A 25565-nucleotide genomic window follows, 5' to 3' on the forward strand; every position below is an offset into this window, starting at 1 on the left:
GAAAAGCCACTTAAGAAATTGAACAAAGGTAGAAGGTTACTAACATTCTGAACCCAAGCCATTGATTTACTCTCCTTAGCTTTCTGAGTGTCTGTCCACCTTGTCCTACCAAGCTAGTATTAAGAAACATGGAATATTTTCTCCATGTGCACATGCACATGTGTGAATTAGGTGTGTACACAGAAAAACAATAGGTATTGATCCTGTTTATTCAGAATTGGATTGGATGAAATTTACAAGCATTGTTGTCTCTTCTGAGGGAATGTCGTTCCTGTTAAGGGGCGTTTTTGCCTCCACCCGAAATGTAGGAGAAGGCTCGGGAACGATCTCGAAGCTTCTAAAGTGTGCCACATGAGATCAAGGGGGCCAATCAGGGCTGGGATCGAGCGGTGTATTTAAAGCCGCTCCTTCCCTTAGCGTTTGCCTTTTTTGCCTCGCGGCACACCTTGCGTGGTTTGCGCTTCAAGGGCTCCGTCAGCGTTTGTTTGTGACCATTTTTATTGCCTGCTTGCTGGTTTCTGCGTCGCTACTGCCTGCTCCCATCCCCTGCTTCATTCATTCAATTAAATAGGCTCGTTTCCCTGCTGATGAGTTGGGCTGCGGGCGCGCGCCCACGCGCCCCACAGCTTCCTGCCGGCTCCCCGGCTGCTGCTCGTTGACGAGTTCTCCCAGAGTTAAAGCGTTTGTTGTTACTTCATTCCTCCTTTTTCCTTAAGGGTCGGTGGGTGGTGTCCTTCATTGGTTTTGTTCCCTTAGTTTGATTGGTATCAGTTTAATCCCGTTGTCTTGCTTTAATCCCCCCTCGTTATTTCTTAGGCTCTTGTTATTCGGCTTGCTTTATTATTGTTTAAGTAGGCTGTGGTAATGTGGCAGTTTCCCGCCTTCCTCACCTCGTGTTCCACTCCCATTCACCACCTCCGGAGTGTTAGGGAGTGTGTGTGGGGGGAGGAGGGTTCATCTTTCTCCCCCATCCCCACGCATCTGCTCTGCAGAGGGGAATTGTTTCGCGGTATAATAGCAGGCGGGCGTTTTAAACGTGCCGTTTGCTTGTTTTTCTGTGAGTTATAGAGAGTGGGGGGGCGGTTTCCTCCCCCTTTTTATCCCCGTGCGTCAGCTGTTCAGCGGGTGGATAGTTTCATAGTATAACATGCAGGCGTTTCATAGTATAACATGCAGGCAAAGATGGCAACGAGAGAGGATGTTTGATTGGGAGCTCTGCACCTCAGCTCCTAATTTCTTCCCTTTCTACCGCCTGGTATTTATCATCTTACCTTATCATCGATGTCTTTGTTTATGCTTATGCTTATGCCGGCGTTGGTATGATCTTGGACTGTGGTTGGACTTTACATCTTTGCCTGGACCCAGTTTTGCTGTTTTGGCCTTTGGTTTGGGGCGGAGCCGCGGCTCTTGGGTTGCTCTGACCCGTTGTGGAGTTCCATCTTTGGCGTGCTACGGCTGGAGTGTGTCGGGGGCCACTGTTGCCGCGGCGTTGCTGCTCTGGCTGCTGCGGTTCTCGAGGAGTCGCTGCCCTCCGGGTGCTTCTCGAGTGCTTTTGGGCCGTTTGGGCCATTTGTTTCTGGGCCCGTTGTTTGGTCTCCGGCGTGGCTCTGGCCGTTTCGGATTTACAACTGCTGCTGCCTTGGCTTTTGTTGTTGCTGCCGCTGCTCTCCGGGTCTTCTGGACTGCCTGTTGGTCGGTGTTCGGCTTTGTCGTCGGTCACGCCTGTGAGTCCTGGATCGATGCTGCTAGGTTCTGCTGCTTCTGCCTGCTGCTCTGTCGCTGGATCGATGCTGCTGGGTTCCGCTGCTTCTGCCTGCTGCTCTGTTGCTGTTTCATCGTGGCTTTCTGCCTGCTTGCCGCCACTCCATTCAAGTTCGCTGCTTGGGGCGTGTCTTGTCCTTCTGGCTTGCTTACTTGCTGTTTACTGGGTCGCGGGCAGATATTTTACAACTTTATTTGATGACATTACTTATGGATGAAGCTTGATGCAGAGGAGAATTTTAACGTCGGCTGCTATTGCTGCTGTTTGGGTGCATTTTAATTGTTTCTTTTGTCTGTTGTGTGTATGAATGAGATTGTGTGGACGTGTTTGTGTATATTTATGTGTATTTTTATGCGTTGTTGTGTGAATGTGTTTGTTTGTATTTAAATATTTTTAAAATGTGCCTGGGAGAGCATGCTTTGTATTTAACAGGGGGGGCTTCCGGGGGCCCCAATTAGCGTAGTGACGGGTAATGGGAGGTATGGCGTTAGGAGGAGAACGTGCCAGGTAAGGGGAACTCGCCCCAGACAAGTTGTGTCTGTGCCTTGTTCCGGTTCTCCTCAAGACCACAGAACTGCTGGTTGTTCTATCAGCCAGCCCTTAGATCTCCAGGTGCTGCTTTTGAATGCCAGGTCGGTATATAATAAAACCTCCCTTGTCCATGATTTAATTGTGGATGAGGGTGCCGACCTGGCGTGTATAAACGAGACCTGGGTGGGTGAGCAGGGAGGAGTTGCCCTCTCTCAGCTTTGCCCACTTGGGTATACGGTGCAGCACTATGGCAGATCTGAGGGCTGGGGAGGCGGGGTCACTGTGGTCTATAGGAGTATTTTCTCTCTCACCAGGCATCCTGTCCAGATGACGACTGGTCTAGAGTGCCTCCACCTTGTACTGGGCCAAGGAGACAGACTGGGAATCTTGTTGGTGTACCGCCCACCTTGCTGCCCAACAGCTTCCCTAGCTGAGCTGACAGAGATAGTCTCGGAGGTGTTGTTGAGGTCCCCCAAACTTGTGGTGTTGGGGGATATCAACGTTCATGCCGAGACTGTCTTATCTGGAGCGGCTCAGGGCTTCATGGCCTCCATGACAACCATGGGGCTGTCTCAATTTGTTACTGGCCCAATGCATGTGTCGGGTAACACTCTTGATTTGATCTTCGCCACTGGTCATGGAGATGGTGATCTGGAGGTGGGGTATTTTTCATCTACTCCATTGTCATGGACAGATCACCACCTGCTGAGTTTTAGACTTATGATGACTCTTTCCCTCTGCAAGGGTGGGGGACCTATTAAGTTGGTCCGCTCCCGGAGGCTTATGGATCCTATTGTTTTTCAGAGGGCTCTGGGAGTTTTTCCAGCTGATAGTACTGGCGCTCCTGTCGAGGCCTTGGTCGAACTGTGGAATACAGAGATGGCCCGGGCTATCGACACGATCGCTCCCGCGCGCCCTCTTCGATGCAGAGCTCATACAGCTCCATGGTATACCCCGGAGCTGAGAGTGATGAAGCAAGAGAGAAGGAGGCTGGAGTGCAGATGGAGACGAACTCCAGATGGATGCAATTATGCTTTGGTGTGCCTCTACTAAGTCATACATAAAAGCGGTAAGGGTGGCGAAGAAGTCCTACTTCGCTGCCTCTATCAAGACATCTCTCTGCCGCCCAGCAGAGCTTTTTAGGGTTGTACGAGGACTCTTACATTCTGGTCCTCAAGATACCATTGAAACATCTGAAGCTCGCTGTAACGACATTGCAGGGCACTTCCAAAATAAAATCGCATGCATCCATAGGGACCTAGACTCTGATGTTATGACAGATGAATCCATTGAAGTGTCCAGAACACGTTCTTGTCTTTCATTATTGGATGAGTTTCAGTTGGTGCAGCTTGAGGAAGTGGACAAGGTGCTTGGAATGGTGCGTGCGACCACGTCTGCTCTAGATCCTTGTCCATCTTGGCTGGTCAAGGCTAGCAGGACTAGTACCACCGGCTGGGCCAAGGAAGTGATAAATACCTCCTTGAGTGAGGGAGTAGTCCCTAGTAGCCTCAAGGAGGCAGTAGTGAGACCTCTTTTGAAGAAACCTTCCTTAGACCCAGATAACTTGAACAATTATAGACCGGTGGCAAATATCCCCTTTTTGGGCAAGGTTCTGGAGCAGGTGGTTGCCAATCAGCTCCAGGTGCTCTTGGATGAGACCGATTATCTGGATCCGTTTCAATCCGGTTTTAGGCCTGGTTTTGGCACTGAAACAGCCTTGGTCGCCCTGTACGATGACCTCTGTCGAGTGTGACTCTGTTGATTCTCCTTGATCTCTCAGCGGCGTTTGATACCATCGACCATGGTATCCTTCTGGGGAGACTCGTGGAGTTGGGAGTTGGAGGCACTGCTTGGCAGTGGTTCCGCTCCTACTTGGCGGATCGTCGCCAGAAGGTAGTACTTGGGGAACATTGCTCGACACCTTGGACTCTTCATTGTGGAGTCCCTCAGGGGTCGATTTTGTCCCCCATGCTTTTTAACATCTACATGCAGCCTCTGGGTGCCGTCATCAGGAGTTTTGGAGTGCGTTGCCACCAGTACGCTGATGACACGCAGCTCTATTTCTCCTTTTCATCTTCTACAGGTGAGTCTGTGGATGTGCTGAATCATTGCCTGACCGCGATAATGGACTGGATGAGAGCTAATAAACTGAGACTCAATCCAGACAAGACTGAGACACTGTTGGTGAGTGCCTTCCCTGCCCACATGGTGGATGTTCACCCTGTTCTAGATGGGGTTACACTCCCCTTGAAGGAACAGGTTCGTAGTCTGGGAGTTCTTTTCGATCCTTCCTTGTCTCTTGAGGCGCAAGTGGCCTCGGTGGCAAGGAATGCGTTCTACCACCTTCGGTTGGTAGCCCAGCTACGCCCCTATCTGGACAGGGATGACCTCGCCTCAGTTGTTCATGCTCTGGTAACTTCTAGGCTGGATTACTGTAATGCGCTCTACGTAGGGCTGCCCTTGAAGACAGTTCGGAAGCTTCAGCTAGTGCAAAACGCAGCAGCCAGACTGCTGACGAGGACCAGCCGGTCAGCACATATAACACCTGTTCTGGACCGTTTGCACTGGCTACCTATTTGTTTCCGAGCCAGATTCAAGGTGCTGGTTTTGACCTATAAAGCCTTACACGGCGTGGGACCGCAATATCTTGTGGAACGCCTCTCCCACTATGAACCTACCCGGTCACTTCGCTCAGCATCTAAGGCCCTCCTCCGGGTACCAACCCATCGAGAAGCCCGGAGGACAGTTACTCGATCTAGGGCCTTTTCTGTAGTGGCCCCCGAACTGTGGAACAGCCTCCCCGAAGAAGTACGCCTGGCGCCTACGCTTCTATCTTTTCAGCGCCAGGTTAAGACCTGGCTATGCTCCCAGGCATTTTAAGCGTTTATGTTATAATTTTATTTTTTTATTTTTTATTTTTTATTTTGTTGCCGCTTGTGTTTATTGTTTGTTGTCTGATTTTATTGTTGATATTTTGTATTTTAACTTTTTTGTACACCGCCCAGAGAGCCACTCGCTATGGGCGGTCTATAAATGAAACAAATAAATAAATAAATAAAATAAAATATGCCGCTTGATTTGTTTCTCCTTTTGCCTGTCAGCTTAGGAGAATTGTTGAGAGTTGAGGTGGTGGTTTTCTTTCCTTTTCATTCTCACGCGTCAGCTGTTTAGCGGGTGCATAGCATGCCTGTATTTACTTGCACGCAGGCGTTTGGTTTGTTCCCTGCCTTTGCCCCTGCTTTCGATGCTTTTGAAGCTATCGCCTGAAGGGAGTGTAGGTAGAGCTATGCATCTTTGAGCGGCCTCGCCAGCCTGCTATAGAGCGGAAGCAGTAGCCTCCTGCCTTGCCTGAGCTTTATTTTCTAAATACTTAATAGGATGATCTTCCTGAAGATGGGTAGGTTATGCAATTAGCTTTAGAGGGGTGCCCTCAGCCTGCTCTAGAGCGTCTGTAGCCTTGTGCCTTGTGTGCACTTTAATTGTATATGTAACTAATTTGATTACGTCATGCAGACTTGGCGTGCATATTGCATTTAGTCACCACAGCAGTACAATATGGGGGTTAAGTGGTGCTGGTCCTTCGGGTACCTTGTTTGTTTGTTTCTTTGTTTTGCAGCGCGCCCAGCCCTATGCTCATATTTCTCTATTACCCCCCTTCCTTTTTTCTCCCAGGCTGAGTTCAAGTTAATTTTTATGTGCAGCTTCATTCATTAGGGGTTTGGGGTATTTCATTGTGGGGTACAATTAATCGATTTCTCCCCTGGGCATATTTTGCCAATATAAATAAATATATGAATATATAAATAAATAATTTATTGGTTGATTGATTTGATTGATCAATTAATTAATTAAGTGCCATTTATATGGTTTGTGTTTCATTTGGATTAGCTTGAACTCAATACAGTTATATTTGGTTGTTTTGCAATCACTTCATTGTTGTTCCTTGGTGAGTTCAAGGTTTGCCTTATAATGCTGTTTTAGATTATTTAGCCTCTTAATTCTGCTCTATGTATCATACAAAATAATAAATAAATTAAAATAAAATAACAATAAAATGATATGCCTATGCAATATCACCTTTGGAGGGCATAATAGATGTTTTAATCTGGGTAAATAAAAATCCTGCCTCCTAGAATTCCTATGAGGATTTAAGAAGAGCCATAGGAACATGAGAAGAGCCTGCTGGATCAGGCCGGTGGCCCATCTAGTCCAGGGTCCTGTTCTCACAGTGGCCAACCAGGTGCCTGGGGGAACCCCGCAAGCAGGACCCGAGTGCAAGAACACTCTTTAAAATATGTCAATATAGTGAGATTCAGTGAAAGTCAATGTATGCCATGTAAGTTTAAAGGAAATGCTCTTAGCCAGTTAAAATTTATCATTGTGGCTATCATTATGAGCTAAGAGGTTTATGCTAATGATTAAATTGAAAAGATTATAAATTCGCTGAATCAGATGTATGGCTTTTTGTAGGATTAAGTTTAATTGTAATTTTCTTTAAGGATCTCTAGTAGCGGATTAGCTGATAAAAACTTATTTATTCAACAGGAGTATGGCAGGAATATTTTGATATGTAGGAGTTGCTTGGTCACTTGTACTTACCTTTTAGGTCATTTCCTCTGACAAAGCATTAATTCAGTGCCTTTGTGAGAACACGGAAGTGGTGTGCTCACGTTTTCTATTTCAGTGGTGTCTCAGATAGGAGGTGTGTGGATATCCCCTGTGGCTTACTTTTTGAAGGACCTCAGCAGCCATTCTTTGTTTGGGAGAAGCGGACTTGTCCTGGAGGATGCACTGCAGGTAAGCTTTGATGCAGTTGGTGGCTGGAATTTTGGTGTTAATTTCAGGTCCTTTGGTGTGCTGAGAAATGACTGGCTTCCATGAGGGGCATGGGGTTTCCCCTGGATTTTATTTTCTTGGGCTATTTTTCCAATAGTGCTTGTGGTACATGTGTGGCCTTCTGCCCTTCAGAATTAAATGGTACATTTTCAGTCCAGCCTGGCTATTGGTTCTTTGGTAAATTCCCAGACCCCTAGCTCTACTTGTGCCATGTGCCTTGTGCATGTGTTTGCTCTGCAATGTACATTCTTATATTTTGCTCATGGCTCGGCATGTTCCCGGTTTGCAGACTGATGCGGCTTTGCCATCTTGGTATCCCCCACTTCGGGCGTGGCCGATATCAGTTTTACACCTTCATAGTTCATGTTCTCCTAAAAGGGGCAGGGTGTTATCATAAGTAATATATCCGCCCACCTTTCTGCCTGGCCTTTAATTTCCATGCCAAGCGCATTCTGAAACCCACTTCATGAAATTCAAAGGTGATTGTGGCACTCCACCCTAAGGCCGCCTGGTTCTATGAGGCCATTTACCCCTGATGTACTCATGATGCTCCTGCCTTCCATCAGCACTTTGTGTTTCCCTCTTTACGAGGGAAAGTTATTCCTGGAAGTTGCCTTAATGGTTTGTAGGGAGCCTTTTGCCCTGGTAATACCTTAGCCTTCAAGGCATGTCACATCATGTGGAGCCCTGCGCTTACATTTCTGTGATGTTTTCAGTGCATATACTCACTACGGACCAGGGGGGTAGTAGCTGGGTGTTGTAGCTGAGGTGCTACCCATGGCCCACCTGGTGTCTGGTTTTGCTCTAAAGGAGCTTTCTTTCTGTCAGGCCAGCGGGCCAGCACTATATTTTTATATGCATCAATGGCTATGCATTGACTCAATTCTAATTTTGGTATATTCCCAGGGTCATGAGGGCCCATGGGTGTGATACCCGAGGGGAAGGGTTATATTTCTTCCATACAGGAGCAGCTGTTGCCGCTGCCCTCATAGACCTGCTTTCTGGCAGCTTTCTGGTCATACAAGCCGGCGTTACCTGTTCATACATCTGGATGGATTCGCACTAACGTATTTCTTTTCAAAGTGGACCGGCAGTGACCATCGCCCTCGTGGGCATGTGTCCAGATAGTATTCAGGCTATAAGAGCCAGCGTTACCTCCTTTCCTGTGGAGCTTTTGGCGCTTAGAAGTTGGGGCCGCTATTGCATCTGCTCTTGCTCCCAGTACTCAGAAAGCGTATCAGCGTTCTTTTGCGAAGTTCCAAGCTTTCAGAATCAGTGCTGCTTTACCTATGGCGTGGCCTATTTCTGCGGATCAATTGTTACAGTATATGTTGCATTTGAGAGGGCACTGCTCTTCTGTTTCCACTATCGCTGGGCACCTCTCTGCGCTGGCCTTTATCTCTAAGGCACGAGGACTGCCGGATCATTCTGTAGATTTTAGGGTCAGAAAGGTCCTTGAGGGTTGGTCGCGTTCCGCTCCCAGGCCCGCTGACCAGAGGAGGCCAATCACGCCCGATGTCCTCCTCCAGATCCTGGCATTGTTTCATTCTTTATGCTCATCCCAGTATGAAGCGCACCTTTTCGCCGCAGTAACTCTGACGATGTTCTATGGCGCTTTCGCCCTAGTGAAGTGTTAGTCCTCTCTAAGCGCGATGTGTCTTACAGAGCCTTATGCTCAGGCGATTGCACATTAGGTGCTGATATGGTTAGGTTTTCCCTGCGAGTCTCTAAGACTGATCAGAAGGGCCGTGGCAGTCTTGTGTCTTTACGCAGCTGCCAAGTTTTGGAATTATGCCCTGTGTCTGCAATGCGTCAATTCCTGCTTCTAAGGCCAGCGGGCCTGCGTTATCTTTTTATACATGCGGATGGTTCTGCCCTGACTCAGTTCCAATTTTGGGCCGTTGTTCGGCGGGCCTTGTTGGCCACTGGTCGCGATGCTGGAGTCTATGGGCTGCATTCATTTCAGATTGGAGCGGCCACGGCCGCTGCCCTCGTGGGCATGAGCGTTAGCGACATCCAAGCGATTGGCAGGTGGCATTCCTCCACTTTTCAGTCTTATGTTCGGTATTAATATTGTATTTAATTTTGTTTTTCTTTAGGTATATTAAGTCTTCCAGTTCCTGTGCGGATCATTCTGTGTGGCCTTTCCATCTTGTTTTGGGCACATCGGAGGGCCTCTTCGTCGTTTTCCGGAACGCAGCTGCAGCTTTCTGCATCAGCGATAGTTAGCTGGGAGGCGCGGAGGGGCATGTTATGGGATGCGTTGTTGCCATTGGTGTGCCGTACCATGGCGTCAGTGGCCCTGCCTCACATTTTGTTAATTCACTTGGGAGAGAATGACCTTGTGCAGCGCCCCAGTATGGACTTGCTGCTCAAGGTCACTTGTGATCTCACGTGGCTTAGGCGTTCTTATCCTACTCTAATTTTGGTGTGGTCAGCTATGCTCGTGAGATGAGTATGGAGGGGGGCTCTTCACCCAAATAAGATCGATAGGTCGCACAAATGGGTGAATAGGAAGGTTAGGGATTTGGTTTTATCCCTTGGGGGGGCATGCATAACCCATGCCAGGATAAGGTTTTATTCCCCTCAATTGTTTAGGGATGATAGTGTCCACCTGTCAGAGTGGGGATGTGATTTGTTTTTAGAGGATTTGAGGTTGGGTTTGGGGAGTTTGTTTTCTTCCTTGGATTGAGGGGACCAAGCTTGAGCTGATCCCCTCTTGTGGCATGGAATTTGGGCAGGTGAGGTATATTGGGTTATTTTGAGGCGGTTAAGGTATACAGGTAAGGGGCACTCCCCAGGGAACCATCAAAGCTTAATGCCTGGTGGCGAACTGAGGAGTGTCCATGTGGGACCTGCTTGCGCATCATGGTGAACGCCTGTACGGTGGGGCCATGGTGCGGAGGTTGGAACCACAGCTGACTTCAGCAGCAAGGAGGGAGGTTTTCCCCCACGTCCTTGACTATGGTGTTAAGGTCTGAAGAGAGTTATTTGCCTTTAGAAGGTGTGGGAGTATTCCCACATATATAGGTGGCCTCACCTGCCCGAAGCAATTTAATCTGATGAATTGGCTTATCTGCATTTGATGTAGAATGTTATATTTAATAAATATAACATTATTCCAACTTGTGTCACGAGTCTTCTTGGGTGTGGGGGCAATGTCGTTCCTGTTAAGGAGTGTTTTTGCCTCCACCCGAAATGTAGGAGAAGGCTCGGGAACGATCTCGAAGCTTCTAAAGTGTGCCACGTGAGATCAAGGGGGCCAATCAGGGCTGGGATTGAGCGGTGTATTTAAAGCCGCTCCTTCCCTTAGCGTTTGCCTTTTTTGCCTCGCGGCACCCTCCCTCCCACCCTCGTCAGTATGGGCTCTGCTAGTCGCCATAATGGGGCTGAGTAGGAATTTTGGGGGGGGGATCCTGATTTCAGAATCCCTTTGGTTTTGCTTACTCCATACTGCTTGGGTTTAATTCAATTGGCTTGTTGGGATGGGTTGTGGTGTTTTAGCTTGGCTGGCATGGAGTTCGGGCAGGTGAGGTATATTGGGTTATTTTGAGGTGGTTAAGGTATACAGGTAAGGGGCACTCCCCAGGGAACCATCAAAGCTTAATGCCTGGTGGCGAACTGAGGAGTGTCCTTGTGGGACCTGCTTGCGCATCATGGTGAACGCCTGTACGGCAGGGCCATGGTGCGGAGGTTGGAACCACAGCTGACTTCAGCAGCAAGGAGGGAGGTTTTCCCCCACGTCCTTGACTATGGAGTTAAGGTCTGAAGAGAGTTATTTGCCTTTAGAAGGCGTGGGAGTATCCCCAAATATATAGGTGGCCTCACCTGCCCGAAGCAATTTAATCTGATGAATTGGCTTATCTGCATTTGATGTAGAATGTTATATTTAATAAATATAACATTATTCCAACTTGTGTCACAAGTCTTCTTGGGTGTGGGGGCAATGAAGCTGGCCAAATTTAAGATGGATAGATGCGGGGGTGGGTGGGCAAGAAGACTTTAAACTCTGAGGTTATTTTTAAACTTTTTAAACTTCTTAGCAGAATTGGAAGACATTTATAAGCATAGTCCTTCTAAGGGGATGACAATTGTCAGGAAGATAGGTGACAGAGAGATTGTGAAAGTGCAGAGCCTTTAAAATTCAGATGTTTTTCCAAAGGGATTGCTTGCTTTCCATTATGGACAATTTATATGAATATGACATACCTCATAGAGGTACCCCTAGGTAAGTTTCCTGCAAAATTTCAGAAGGGCAAGTGCAGGCATTAGAATGTTGTGAGGAAAGGTAAACAGTTTGAGGCTTTTCATTTCTGAATTGCTTCCCTTAAAATACTCTGAAGTGATTTGAAAATAAAAGCAACAATAAAACATATTTAGGTAGTTCATACCTCAAGTGTGTGGTTCGTACTTTAAGGAGTGAATGGATGACACTTTATTGAGAAAATGATGGAGCTGATTCCTTCCCTGCACACATTAGTGGACAATTTGCTAAGTTAAAATAAAGAACTTGTGTTCTGTGACTCACATACACAGAGACACCATGGGTAATGCTTGGTAGAATTCTTATCTGCTTGTACAGCTTCACATAACCATCACATGCTACTCTTGCAGACAGACAAGGTTTGCAGGGAGTGGAAGGTGTCCTCTCTCTTTGATTCTGGGCTGAGAAGCTCAGAGCTCATAACCTGGTTTTACAGATGCTGCACGTCTTAAACTTTTCCTGTTTGTACCCCTCAGAGCACTCCTCTTCAAGCTGAGAAGGGGGTGTTCTCATGTTTCAGAACAAGAATCCAGGGCTCATCACTATGTCTTTCATTAAGGGGAGAAGAGTCTGCAGAGGTGGCAAGACCAGTTTTCTCCACCTACTTTCACCTTCTACTTTCCTTGTCTGCCTGTAGGTATGAGCTTCAGCAAGGTGGTGGTGCTCTGCTCTCCCTGTTCTGGCAGCCAGGGAGAAAGTGCTAGGGCCAGTGGGGTTGATGCAGGAGGTAGGGATTCAGTGAAACACCACCTACCTGGTAGAGAAGTTGATGTCACCACAGCAGCTACCCACTGAACAGAGAGAATTGAGTAAGGGCATCTCCCAGTTATTGACTGCTCTCATGCCATTCAAAGAAGCCTTCAGTGGTGTTGCTACCTTTGCTGCTACCAAACACACAGTCAAAAATGCATTGAGAACACTGACACAACTTCTGATGAGTTCCTTCCACATCCCTTCCAAAGGTACTCTGACTGACAATAAAAATGAGAGTCTGCTAAAGTCATACGCTGGTTGGAGCTAGAGCTGCCAGTGACAAAACTATCTCCCACTCCTCTCTGTTCACCTTTTCCTGCTGACTCACATTTTCCCTTCATGGAGAACTTGAGGAAGAGTTAACAAATTCTCAGCTGATTGCCTGATGTTTGTTTTTTCAAAGCTTGAGTGTGTTGTTTTGGTTTCTGGATTGAGGTTTCATCCAGAGAGAGAAAAGAGAGTAAATACAGATAACTGTAAGGAGAGAACTCTGATCCTTGGAATGGTAATGAAAAATCACCTAGATAGAAGTCCACGTGCCAAAATAATCCCCTTTTTCTAATATGATATGGGATTATGTAAAGACTGGACAAACTGAAACAGAATTCTAAATTATTTAAATTATTTAGATTTATTTCCCTAAATAACAAACACATTGAATTCCTGTGTGCGCTGGGGTTTCTCATTGCCCTTTATTTATGGATCTTTTGCATGTATAAATGGAGTCTGCATGGAAATTATGGGGTATTTCCCCACTTAGGGAATGCAGTGAGGAAGATATGGATCGTTGGATTCAACAAATCACAACCACAGTTTATTTTTTACCTAGGTTTGCAAGATTGTCATCCCTTATAAGAGTCCAACAGTGCCAGCCTGTGCAAGTTTACTGAAAAGTAAGGCCACCCCTATATTCAGTGGTGCTTGCTCCCAGAAAAGTGTGCACACGAGCGCAGCACTATGCAATTAATGCCTATTCATAAATAAGACTAACTTCCAGAGAAGTCAGGGTGGTTCATGACAGATGCTCTTGGAGGTCACTGATTCATAGGGTCGCCATAAGTCGTAACCGACTTGAAGGCACATAACAACAACAACCCAGGAAAGTGTGCAAGGAGTTGCAGCCTAAAAAATTCATAAGGACAAGAAACAGATTGGCAATTTGGACTGAATGTATTTCCAAATGTTTTTGTCCCATTTCCTCACATTTACCAAATTTACCAAATTTGAAGCTTAAGAATGCTACTGTAGTAGCAATAGAGCTTGTTAAGAGCATGTAAATGGAAAACTTAAATGATTCCCTCCTCTAAAAAGTTAGTCTGCAGAATCATGCATAAATAATGCGTGCTAATTATTTTCCAAATAACCTTTCAGAATGAGTGACACCCTCAACACTTACGTGTAAAGGCCTGTAAATTATGCTTTTAAGAAAACACAGTGTTTTCCTGGACTCATTTGGCAAGCACCTGACTTATTTTTTCTTTCTTTTCAAAACTGGGAGCTTCAACATTTCACTCCTTCCCTTTTATCACTAGGAATCTACAGCTTTAAAATGATTTTCCCCTAGAAAATGCAAATATGGTCCTTTGTAGTGAGAAGCTGTATTATATATGCAGCATGTAACTTTGAAAACTTTAGTTAGAAGTAGCAAAGCAAGCTGTCAGACATTTCAGTAATTGAATTTCCTTGAGAACTGCCTTGGTTTGTCAGCTCTGACTTTGCTGTCAAAAGAAAAGAAAATAGCCAGGGAATTCATCTGAGATAACACCAGGGGTATTTTGATAATGCCAAGACACAAACATTAAGTGTTTTCTCTGGAGATGTTCAGTGCTAGAGTTGCCCACCCCAGTTTCAGAAAGTTCATTTTAGCCTTGAGTCATTATTATCTGGTGCTGAGTTCTGAGAATTTACTAATAACCCATCAACTGCAGAACAAAGGCGCCTTTCTTCCTGTATTAAGATGCAAAATATCATTGTTTAAAAAGCCATAATATACCTTTTTGTCGATTGCTTCATAAGTGCTATTCATCTTTTTACTGCTTCCGCACTTGGATTGCTTATAAAATGTTCAATGGTTAATTAGCCAAAAGGAAGTCCAAATTATGAAGGTGGAAGGGAACCAAGCAAGGGGGAAAATAGCAATAAAATTAATAGCTTACTGCCTGGTCTTTATTTAATAAGCAAGTGTTAATCAGATCCCTAGAACTGTACATCTGACTAGCACTCAGTTTTTCAACCTAATCAGCTTCAAAAATATTCCATGTGGGGGTTTCCCCTTGTGGCCTTTATTTTTCTTCAAAGGATTTAAGTGTATTTGTAAAGATTTCTCTTTACAAATGGGAAGGCAAACTCTGAAGACCCACAAAGCCCCTAACCTCCTTCAGGTCTTTGAGGAGGCTTGGTGAATCCCTTGTTCTTTTAAGCAGGGGAGCCAAAAAAAGCAGGAAGGCTGGGACTCAGCTCATCATCAGATCCTCCATTTTCAACCCACACCCTCCTTATCACAGTGTTCCCTTCTCTTCGCTAATTCCCTATATCTAAGTATATTCTCTGACTCACTGCCGGGGATGTCAGAGAATTCCGATGAGAACAAAAACAGAAATTGAAATTGCTGATGTCCCATGTCCAGAAGGGAAATCAATCCAGCGAATACGATCAGTATTCACTTTGGTTGTTGTCGCCTTCAGTTCACAAATGATACATAATTGATTACCTCCCCCACCTCACCATTTGCATTGTGTTTCCTTTGGAATGAAATGAATGGGGTAGAATAATGTCATGGCAATGTAATTTACATAATTTACATAATTAATTGTGTTCGTTACCTAAGTTACATAATTTTGCCACAGCAGGCAGCGAGATTAATAATGTAGTTTTTGGTGGAAGAGGAACTGCAGCAGAATGGAAATAGTGCTGTATTTTTCATAGGTCTCCCACCTGCTCCAAAGTGTCTCTGTGACTGCTCACACTGTGGCAAAGGTATTCTTTTCATCTCCACTCTGTCTCTCCTAGCCAGCTCCCCCTTTGTATGCCAGTGGGGAAGGCAGGAACTTCCTGGGAGATTAGCCATCGCTGTGCAACACCAATTCTGGCCTGGCCATGTTAACAACTGATTGGGCTGGACTTGGTGCCACGTAGGGATCAGCACTAGCCACTGTCAATCCCTCAGGTATTGTTACAGACTCCCCACTCTCCCATGAGTAGCACTACATGGTTGTGCTTTCTTAGGAAAAGAGGTTATTGTAGACTTTTGGTATCTTTGTACAGTCTGTCTTTTCAAATATACAAAAAGAGCACTGTGGAAGCAAATGGGCTCATAAAGCAGTCAATCATTAAGACCAGGGCAAACATCCCTAGTAATTTAAGAACATAAATGTTCTTTTGTCAAGGCCTTGACTATACAGTAATTTCGTAGGCTAAACTATAGAGAGAAGAGTGACTGTGTTAGCTCATTACTAATACGTTGTCCTTGTTGCTGATCCTCATAAGTGAATAAAGCTGTGGGCCATTCATTCCAAACACTGTCTCACGTTTTCATTCTGGTGATAGAGAAAGAACACTCATAACACTATTAAGAAGAGATAGACAGTACTCTCAGTCATTGCAGATGGTCCTGTTGTTAAATGGATCCCTGGAGCAGGGAATCTGCATTTGTGGTTTAAACCATCTTGAGGCAATATTGAAGGTCTAAATCAATTATCTAAAAGTGAATCAAGTAAACAATCACTTTTAGGTAAAAGATAGGTAATATTTATTCTGCAAACCCTTCACATTAATGTGTAAAATAGAGAAACAATACAACTGTGTAGATACGTTATTATGTTTACTGCTAGCTCCTTACACCAGAAGACATTAATCTCCTTGGTTCAACTTCAGTCTATAAAATAGACAGCACATTTCAGATTAGAAAACACACACACACACACACACAAACAAAAACAATACTACTGGAAAATGGACAAAGAATGTGCTTGGGAGTTGGTATTTCATAGTTGAATAGATCTTAGTGATTAGGCTGGAGAAATATTTCTTGAGATGAAAAAAAAACCTACATTAACAGCAGGTTTGTTAAAAATAGAAAAATTCAGGTAACTTCCTTATTCCAGTTCAAAATACTATACTATTTTGGTTGGTGGATTGTTTTATTGATTGTTCTGTAACTGCATTGTGACCAACCATGGTGAAAAATGATCTTGAAATAATAATAAAATAAATAAAGAATGAGTTTTGAATTTTACTGAAAAACTGGGGATATCCAGGATGGTGACGCTAACCTGTTGAAATGTTATTGAAAAGAAGGGGCTGGGAAAGTTAAACAGGAACTGTACTAATTAGATTACAACCTGCCTGACTTTCCTGCTTAAGTAACACACACAGAGAAACAAAGAAGCAAAAATGCTGAACAAGGTACGAGGCAGAGCCAGCTATTATGAAAGAAACTATATCACCAGACATCTTTTCATCTCCAGAACCACTGAGCCTCAGAGGACCATCATAAATAACAGAAAAGATAATGCAAAATGGACTAGTCATTATATTAGCAAAGCTGGAAATACATTTAGAAAGCTCACTTGGTAAAGTCTATTCAGGTCAATTAAGATTCATTACCCTAGCACTTAATCAGAAACTCTAAATTGAGTAAAATGGTTGTCCCTGCAACTAATCCTTAAGGACCAAGAAGATGCTACCTCCTTTATTTTTAGTTATTTTCCTCTGCCCCCACAGAATACTGGAAGGAAATGGCAAAGTAGCCAGTAACACATTTTTGTTCTCTGAACCTGAAGGGAAGAACTTTTTGAATCTTATTTAACCAAGAGAGGAATTAGACTTTTGGTGAGAGCATATGTTACATAGTTGCCAGAAGACTGCTACTAAATATGGCCACCCCATAATGAGCAATTTTGAACCTTGTCATAACATTTGCAAAAACTCATCTCCATCGCATTGTGAATCTCAACACTCTCTTGGCAGTTGCTGGATGGGAGGCATATTGACAGGTCAAAACATGCAGCAAGTACTTGCTGGCATAGGAGTTGTTTTCTTCTATGGGGAAAGCAGATTCAGCTAGCATAATTACCACATTTCAACTCATGGAAGGAAATATAGCTCAGTTGTAGAGCACATTCACTGCACTCCCACTTTCAGTCCCTAGTATCTCTAGATAGGGATAGCAGAGACCCATCTGAAACTCTGGGTCTGAGGTAGATAGACCAATGGGGTAGATACTCAATATAAGGCAGCTTCCCATGCTCAGTCTTCAAACATTGAAAGTCTCCACTGCAGCAGATTAGTATGTACAACTGTGTTTCTTGAGATGGGGATATTGTGAAGCCACAGTGGATCTCAACCAGTAGCTTGTCATTGCTGGGCGACAGAGAACGTTATGGGGATATTTTTTCATGTCATTTTTTTCCAAATGAGTGAACATAGGATGATGGAGAAGACAAGAAAAAGAGCTGGGAATTAGAAGAGAGAAATGGTGGCACCAGAAAATATTGGATAAGCGCAGAGGGGTAATGTGCATTTGGGGGGGAGGCTTTAAAGCATCTGAAAATGTCCTTCCTTCAAGTAAACACAGGGAGCTGAATGCCACCCCATCCCACTCTTGTAGAGAATATGGAGGCGAGAGTAGCTGCAGATTAGAAGCTATAAATTCTGTCCTCTCCAAGTTAGAGGCATCCACTCCTACATGAAAGCTTTATCACAGCTAGTATTTTTCAGAAATGCACTCTAAACAGCTTTGTCACTTAAAAAACTGCATGACTACTCCTCTAATCTAAATTCAGGTGGCACAGTTAATTATTATTTTGCTTAGGTGTGATGGCACTTACCTCCTGATGCAACCTTTGCTAGCATCTGATTATTACATTTCAGCTAAATTGTCCAGATTCCCCCACACCAACCAGGTTAATGTCAAAGGTAAGATTCCCACCCCCTAATTTCTCTGTACCAGTGGATTATTTCTGTCAAAAGTAGTACTTGGAAAATTCAGACAGGCGTGTATGTTTAAAAATGAGGCATGCCAGGAAAATTCAATGTCAAGAGAAAAAACATGGATCTTGTAACAAGAAACACAACTAGATAATGTTACCTGCCATTTATAAAAGGTTTCCTATTGTTTATCTCAATTTTAGATGACAAGAAAAGTACAAGGAAAATAAAGAAAATCTCCACCCTGAGAAACATACCATAGAACACACTTATGTCTTACTTGCAGAGTTGTTGTATTATGATTATGATTATGATTGTTGTTGTTGTTGTTGTTATTTCTTACCTGCCTTTCACCCTAAGCTCCCAGGGAGGGTTACAACAATTTAAAATACAACAATAAAAACAGTTTACAACAAATTACAATCACAAGAATAGGGTGGGTTGTGAAAATATTCATCTCAGGTGTCAAAGGTGAGGGTAAAGAGGTATGTATTCAGCATTCACTGAAAACTATATAGTAAAGGTGCCAGATGCATCTCTGTGGGCAGGAAGTTCCACAATTTAAGGGCTGCCACAGAGAATGCCCTCTCCCAGGCCACCATCCCTCAACCTTCTGAGGGTGGCAGAACTACCTAAAGGGCCCCTTTTGCTGATCTTAACTCCCAACAGGGTCTGTAGGGAAGGAGGTGGTCTTTCAGATTTTGGGGTCTAAGTCATTTAGGACTTTGAACAGTAATGTGATGAGCACCATAAATTCAGCCCGGGAACCAGCTGGCACCCAATGCAGCTGTTTTAAAACAGGGGTTACATATTTGAATGGAACCCTAGCCAATAAATCCAGCTGCTACGTTTTGGACCATTTGAAGTTTCCAAGTCATTTTCAAGGGCAGCCCCATGTAGAACATAGTAACCTTGCTTCTTGGAGAGAGAGAGAGAGAGAGAGAGAGAGAGAGAGAGATTATGCTACCAGTCCAATGGCAGTGGTGGTTGGTGTCCATTGGGAATGGCAGGAAGAAAGACAAGGAGACCATAAGTAGATGGAGCCAAAGTCAATGACTGGCACCCTCTAACTGGCTGCAAGGAAGAAGGCAAGCAGATGGAAGATAGCTGAGGACAGACAGGTTGGTGGAGCACATTCACCTTAATTGACCACTTTCCACTACCCGTGAAAATACTCTAAATTCATGGAGAATCCATGTATGAAGGGTGGTTTGGCATCATGCCTACTGGCCCTGATTGCAATCTGCACATGATAATCTGAAAGTATGCACGGAGCTCATGTATATATAAATTGGATTTTTTTAAAAAAAAAATGGAAGTAGATATGCAGCCCTGTGTAAATTAATTTCTCCAGTGTTATATTATTTATGTAACAACAGTTGCATAAGCAATAATTTGTAGGAGTTATCCATGGTAGCTCAGGGAAAAATATGAAAGTTCATAATAAGGGGAAAGGCAAGAAAACAACGGGCAAGAAAGGACATGGGAGGAAATATATATTGGTCAATGTCAGTTAATGCAGTTTAAGAAATAAAATAATCCCCAAACTGAATTACAGTGACAAAATGACCCCAGGGGACCAAGTACTAAAATGGGAGTCATGTCTTAAAATATTAAAGTCATCCTTGGTAACTAATTACTCCATCAATACTTTTTCTTATAATGTTTCCTACTGTAATGGTAGGATTTATTACATGAAAAACTAAACCAAAATCTTTTTTTTTACATAAGGAAATGTAAATCCATTCACTACCAAATGAAAGATTATACCTTCAGTTGCTCAGTCTATACATTGAATGATCCTTACATGTAGCATTGGCTATTTTATGAGATTTGGAAACTAAGTCATGAGCATCATTGGTGTTTTTCCTTCTTAAAGACCAGATGTAGTTATCAAAAATCAAAATAACTTGGCTACTGCACTAATTCTGCATACTTTAGAAAGCTGTATTAATACTTGTAATTTATTGTGTTGCACATACTGAGTATATTTGCAAAGGGCAGAGATAGAAAAATAAAATGCATTTTCAGGATTTAAAACAAAAAGAAAAGGATTTGATTACATAACCTGGGTCCTGAGGGGTCCTAGGTTCATTACAACTTTGCATCTTGTGGACAGACTGCCTACTCATAGCACACTGTTATATTTAACATTTACAGATAGGTAAGGTTCTGTGCTTTGTAATCGAGGATTTCTTCAAGCTAATTAGCTTTACAATTAAATGACAAAAATAAATGTATGTTTTAGGAGTTTAATCCAGCAGATTACGTAAATCGTAAGAGAAAGGATTTTAAAATGGATTTAGTAAGCCTCCTGGCTCAAATAATTGGATTTTCCTAATGCAGACACCTCTGTTGATAATGGGATTGCCAAGAAAGCACCAGAGCAGAAGGATTAAGAATTTGATTAACATATGAAAGTATAAATATATAACTTCTTCTTTGGCCTTGAATCTGCCAGGCTGAAGAACACCAACCTGGTTTTCCAACAAATTGTGCTGTGATTGTATGATTATATCCGATATACATGGGATATTTCAGAAACAGTAGAATGCATGCAGAGTTATTCAGAGCATCTGTTAACCTGAATGAAGAGAAATTTCATTCTTTATCAATGAGGACAATATTTACTAGTTTTATAATCTCTCTCATGGGATTAAGGAAGCAAAATATTTCCCTGAAGAGATATCAAGCCAAGGTAGTACAGGTAATACTGATTAGAAATGGACGGTTAGGTTCAGAATTACTGCTCTTTCTCTTGGCCCCTTTGGTATCAACCTTTATAAACTAGGGGTTTATAAGCTAGGAGACAGGTTGTCAGTGAGCTGTTTAACCCTTGAAATAAATGGTTCGAAATCTTTGCCTGCAGAAGCCAAAGCAGAATAATGGCACCTGGTAGTGATAATGGCCAATAGTGCTGAATGCATCTGTTCTGTCAGAGCACAGTGATGCTTTGGACTTTTTTCTTATTGGCTCTTCTCATGTCTGTTTATTTTAATTGTAGATTTAAGTGTCAGAGAAGGTTCCCACAGTGAACACATTAAGCAAGAGTGGGGAACCTGTGGACCTCCAGATGATATTGACAACAGGCTGTGGTCTGAAAGCACATAAGGCCTGCTCCCTGCTGAAGCTAAGCAGCGTCAGGTCTGGTCAGTGCCTGGATGGGAGACTGCCTGGGAACCATATGTAAGCCACCTTGGGTTTTATGAAAAAAGAAAGGTGGGGTATAAATGTAATAAATAATAAATAATCATTGTTGGACATTGGGCTGCTGGGAAGTGGACTTCAACAACATCTGGAAGGCCACAGGTTCTCCACCTCTGCATGAAGAGACTTGTTTTATTATGTTGTGTAGTCAGAACAATTTGATCCAGTTGTGTTCTTCTACAACAGGGTCACCAACATGGTGCCTGTGGGTGCAATTATGCGTTGAGGCCATCCTTAGCATTCACAAAGCCTCTGAGTCACACACATGCACACACACACTGTCCTTGTTGCTCATGAGGTGGTGCACTTTTCTCCCTTGAAAAGTACATAGAGCTGAAGGAAGAAGTTGGGAGTGTGAAGCTATTTCCCACCTACTCTTTCAGATGTATATTCTTTTCAAGGCTCAGATTAGCACTACTGGATTTGACTTAGATCCCTTGGGAAAGCAGTGTCTGTGTGTGCTTTCTTTTTTTCTTCCTGTTTCTGTGTGAGAAGAATGCTTATTGAAATAAACAGGAGCACAACATATGACTGTAGGAACATAGTCTAGGTAGTGGAGTGCACTTGTGTGGGACTTGGGAGGGAGCAGCAGAAATGAGATCAGAGCTTCAGAATTTTTAAGTGAGAAAGTAAAATAAAAAGGCAATGTATGAGGGTTACCCAGAGAGGGAAGGGTAGATGGAAAATGAGATGGCAAAGAGCTAAAGGACGTGTGGTGATGCTTCATTGTTTGGTGGAACAAGAGTGGGTGGGGTCAAATTGTGGAAAATGGAAAGCTTGTAAGGGGGAAGAGAGAAATGGAAGAGAGGGTTCATCTTCTTAGTATCAGGTGATTTTTTTTAAAAAAAGTCAAAAAAGCAGGCTTCCCATAGCTGTGGTAAGGCTTTACTGGGCTTCAAAGATTATAAAGTGCAGAATGGAAGGCTAAGTCAGAAGCTGCAGGAATCAGCTAGGTTGAGTTTATCCCAGTGACATCTGTCTCAAAGCACACTGGTCATGGAATCTCATAGGGGCTGCTTTCATACTGCACTTTATTCAGTTATTCTGATGATTTCTTACCTGGTAATTTGTGCAATATATTTGACCTTTCACACAACGTACAAGCTAGTTCTGGAATGCTAGTGGAATGTAGTGCAAGTTTAGCACTAATTTTTGAGATACATGATACCAGAAATATTCCGTTTGCAAGGCTGGGAATCTGGAAGATTGCAGGAGTTTTGCGCTACCTGCAGCTGCTCACATGACAGGCATCCCAGCATGCAGTGCACTCCCGCCCTTTAGCCGCCCTTTTTTTTTTTTTTTGCCTGATGAAATACTGGTATTCCTGCATAGGTGCTGGTACCAGCAGCATTTCCTACAAAGTTAGATGCTAAAAGGAGAGAGGTAGCATGGCAACAGAATGAGATCTTAAACCTCCTACACAGTGGGGAACTACTGTGCACATGTGTATAACAACTGATGGATGAAAACAAGACGTTGGTCATTGCATCCATGTGAAAGACAATTTCACAAAATGCTGGTATATCAGCTGAAAAACGCAACAGGTACAGCAGTGTGAAAGGAATTTTAGAAATCAGGACAGAAGCACTACCTTTTTAATCCGTAAAACTAACTCAAACAACCCCATGTGTAAAAGCAGCCAGGGTCTCTCTGAGTTCAGAAGTCACTGTCTTAGAAAGTCAGTTATAGTTTGGGGACAGTATCCAATGAAGTAGTTCCATTAATGCAAGGATTTGTGTTTGCACTTTGCAACATCACTTCTCTCTCCTATCTCCGCACACCCCTGCACCCTCTTCAAATCTGCTGCAGAGGGTAGGGGGAACACCCTGAACAGATTGAGCCGATGCATGGGGGACATGCGGCGAGATGTGGGAAGTTAAGAACATAAAGAGAGACAGCTGGATCAGCCCCATCTAGTCCAGCATCCTGATCTCACAGTGGCCAACCAGATGCCTATGAGAAGCTCACAAGCAGGACCTGACAGCAAGAGCACTCTCCCCTCCTGTGGTTTCCAGCAACTTGTATTCAGAAGCATATTGCCTCTGTCTATGGAACAAAAGCACAGCCCACACGGCTAGTAGTTCTGTTGCACAGCCAGCAGTCTTTGTGCTAATGGAAGGACTTTGTTGGATACTGCACTTAGAAAACAAAGACTAACAAAAGCGTAGGATAGTGCCTGGAAGAAAGATTTCCAGGGCCAAAAAGGAAAGGACGATTGTCTATCCTTCCTAACAGAAGAGGAGGAGAGATTCTAGATGGGTGTCTTGCAGTACTAACAGAGGGACCTCTCAAGCTCAGTGCTCTTGACAGCCAACTGATAAACAATACTATGTTGACTTCATGGAATTAGAAAGTAACAAAGGATTAGGTTTAAGTGTGTCCAAGTGGTCCCAGCACAGAAAGCAAGACAGCATAGAGAGGTCAGGGATGCTCTATTTTCCATTTCAACAGAAAATGTCAGTGAGAGTATGGCAAATAACAATGATGGAAAAATTAACTAATAGAGTTAGACTTATCAGAGGACAAGGAAAAAAAGACCACTTTTACAAAATTTGGAAGAATTTTATTGAGTTCACTGGAGATCCAGAGAATGATAGATCCCAGCAGATTATGCCTCAGTTTTGAAAACTGAAGCCTATAAAAGGGAAAGGAATATGAAGTTATTGTATTGGAAAATAACAAAAAAACCCTATAATTCTGTTACCTTGCTTTGCAGTGCATAGCAGGGAAGTGAAGAGGCAAGACAAAATGAAATGTGGCTAAATCAATAGCCATGTTTATTGAAATAAAGTCAATTAAATGCTTGATTGCATAATAAATGATCTGCAGAGACAAGTGTGGGACCTAACTCTTACCCAATCGGGCAAGGACACCCTGCCATGGGAAAGGGGTGGTCCAAGCCCAATCCCCTTCTCCAGGCCCCATCCCCGCAGCGTGGTTAGGGAAGCCTTCCTGCTCCACCCCCACTCAGGGCCACACAACTCTGAGTGGGTGTTACAAGTTAGCCCCAAAGGTGAGCCTTATCCTGCCAACCGGCCGCACAACCTGGAAGGCAGGCCTTAGAACCCACCAATCACCTTAAAGGGTGCCTAAGGATGGTCACCAAACCCTATCTTGTGAAATTCCTGCACCTATCCGCCGCAGAAGAGGACAAGCCTCAGCTTAGTCCCTCTTCCCCCACCTGCGACAAATAATTATGCACAGGGCACTCTGCAGATCAGTCAAAAACAGATCATTACCCCAGTCAGACATATGAACACTATCTAGCTGGTAAAGATCAGCCCTTCCACACTTCACCTCCGGATGATGTATTACCTCACCCTGCTAATCAGCAAGGGCGAGCCGGACTTCCCTATTTACCTTCCGACAACCCTTGTTCAGGCCCCTGGGCTCAATCCCACCCCTCCAACTCCTCCTGGGGAGGATATCGGACAAATATGGTCCCAGGCTACCTCCATCGTGTGGCCCCAAAGTCCAGGCAAGCCTGAATGACAAGGGCTTTCCCCTTCAACAGTCCCAGGTCATTGCCTCCCAAATGTATCACCAAAACATGTGGAGACTGCTGCACCAACAAAGCATCAAACAGCGTTGGCAGGAGGCTTTCCCACAGAATGCCACATCTACACAGCCACTGGACTGAAGTGCAATGGCTGAGCCCCAACTGGGTTTTGTGCCTGGTCTGCGATGCCCTCCTCTTGGCCCAGAACACCATGCTGTGGCCACAAATGAGTACCTTGACTCTCTCCAGCACCCTCCAACTTGTTAAGTTATTGTATTGGAAAATAACAAAAAAAAAAACCCTATAATTTTGTTACCTTGCTTTCTCTAATAATGTAAATATGAATGAAAGTATGAGTACCAGATGCAATGAACTGTAATAACTGGCTGTATAATGAAAATCAATAAAAAGATATTTAAAAAATGACAGCTGTAAATATAGTTTGTTCTTACCCATTAGATCTTGTCAACTAACCTTTCTAGACAACATGGAGATCTCTGGGCCTAGATAATAGTGTGAGGACCCAAAATGCAAGCAAGCCGGCGGCAGAGGATCCTCATCACTGTGTTAGCTAACCATTTCTTATTTAAAACATAGCAAGCACATAACTCATTGCATACTGCTGCTCATAAATTTTAGTAATTCCAAATGAGACCATAAAATAGTAATAAAACGTGGAAGAAAATCTACAAATTCAATAGGGAGCTTTGGTTTTGACAATTTCTCTTCTATTGCACTTCATTTCCATTGTAACAGTAAGAGAGCAAAGAAAACTAGAAATACAT

The sequence above is a fragment of the Rhineura floridana genome, chromosome 9 (assembly GCF_030035675.1).
Source record: "Rhineura floridana isolate rRhiFlo1 chromosome 9, rRhiFlo1.hap2, whole genome shotgun sequence".
Lineage (NCBI taxonomy): Eukaryota > Metazoa > Chordata > Lepidosauria > Squamata > Rhineuridae > Rhineura > Rhineura floridana.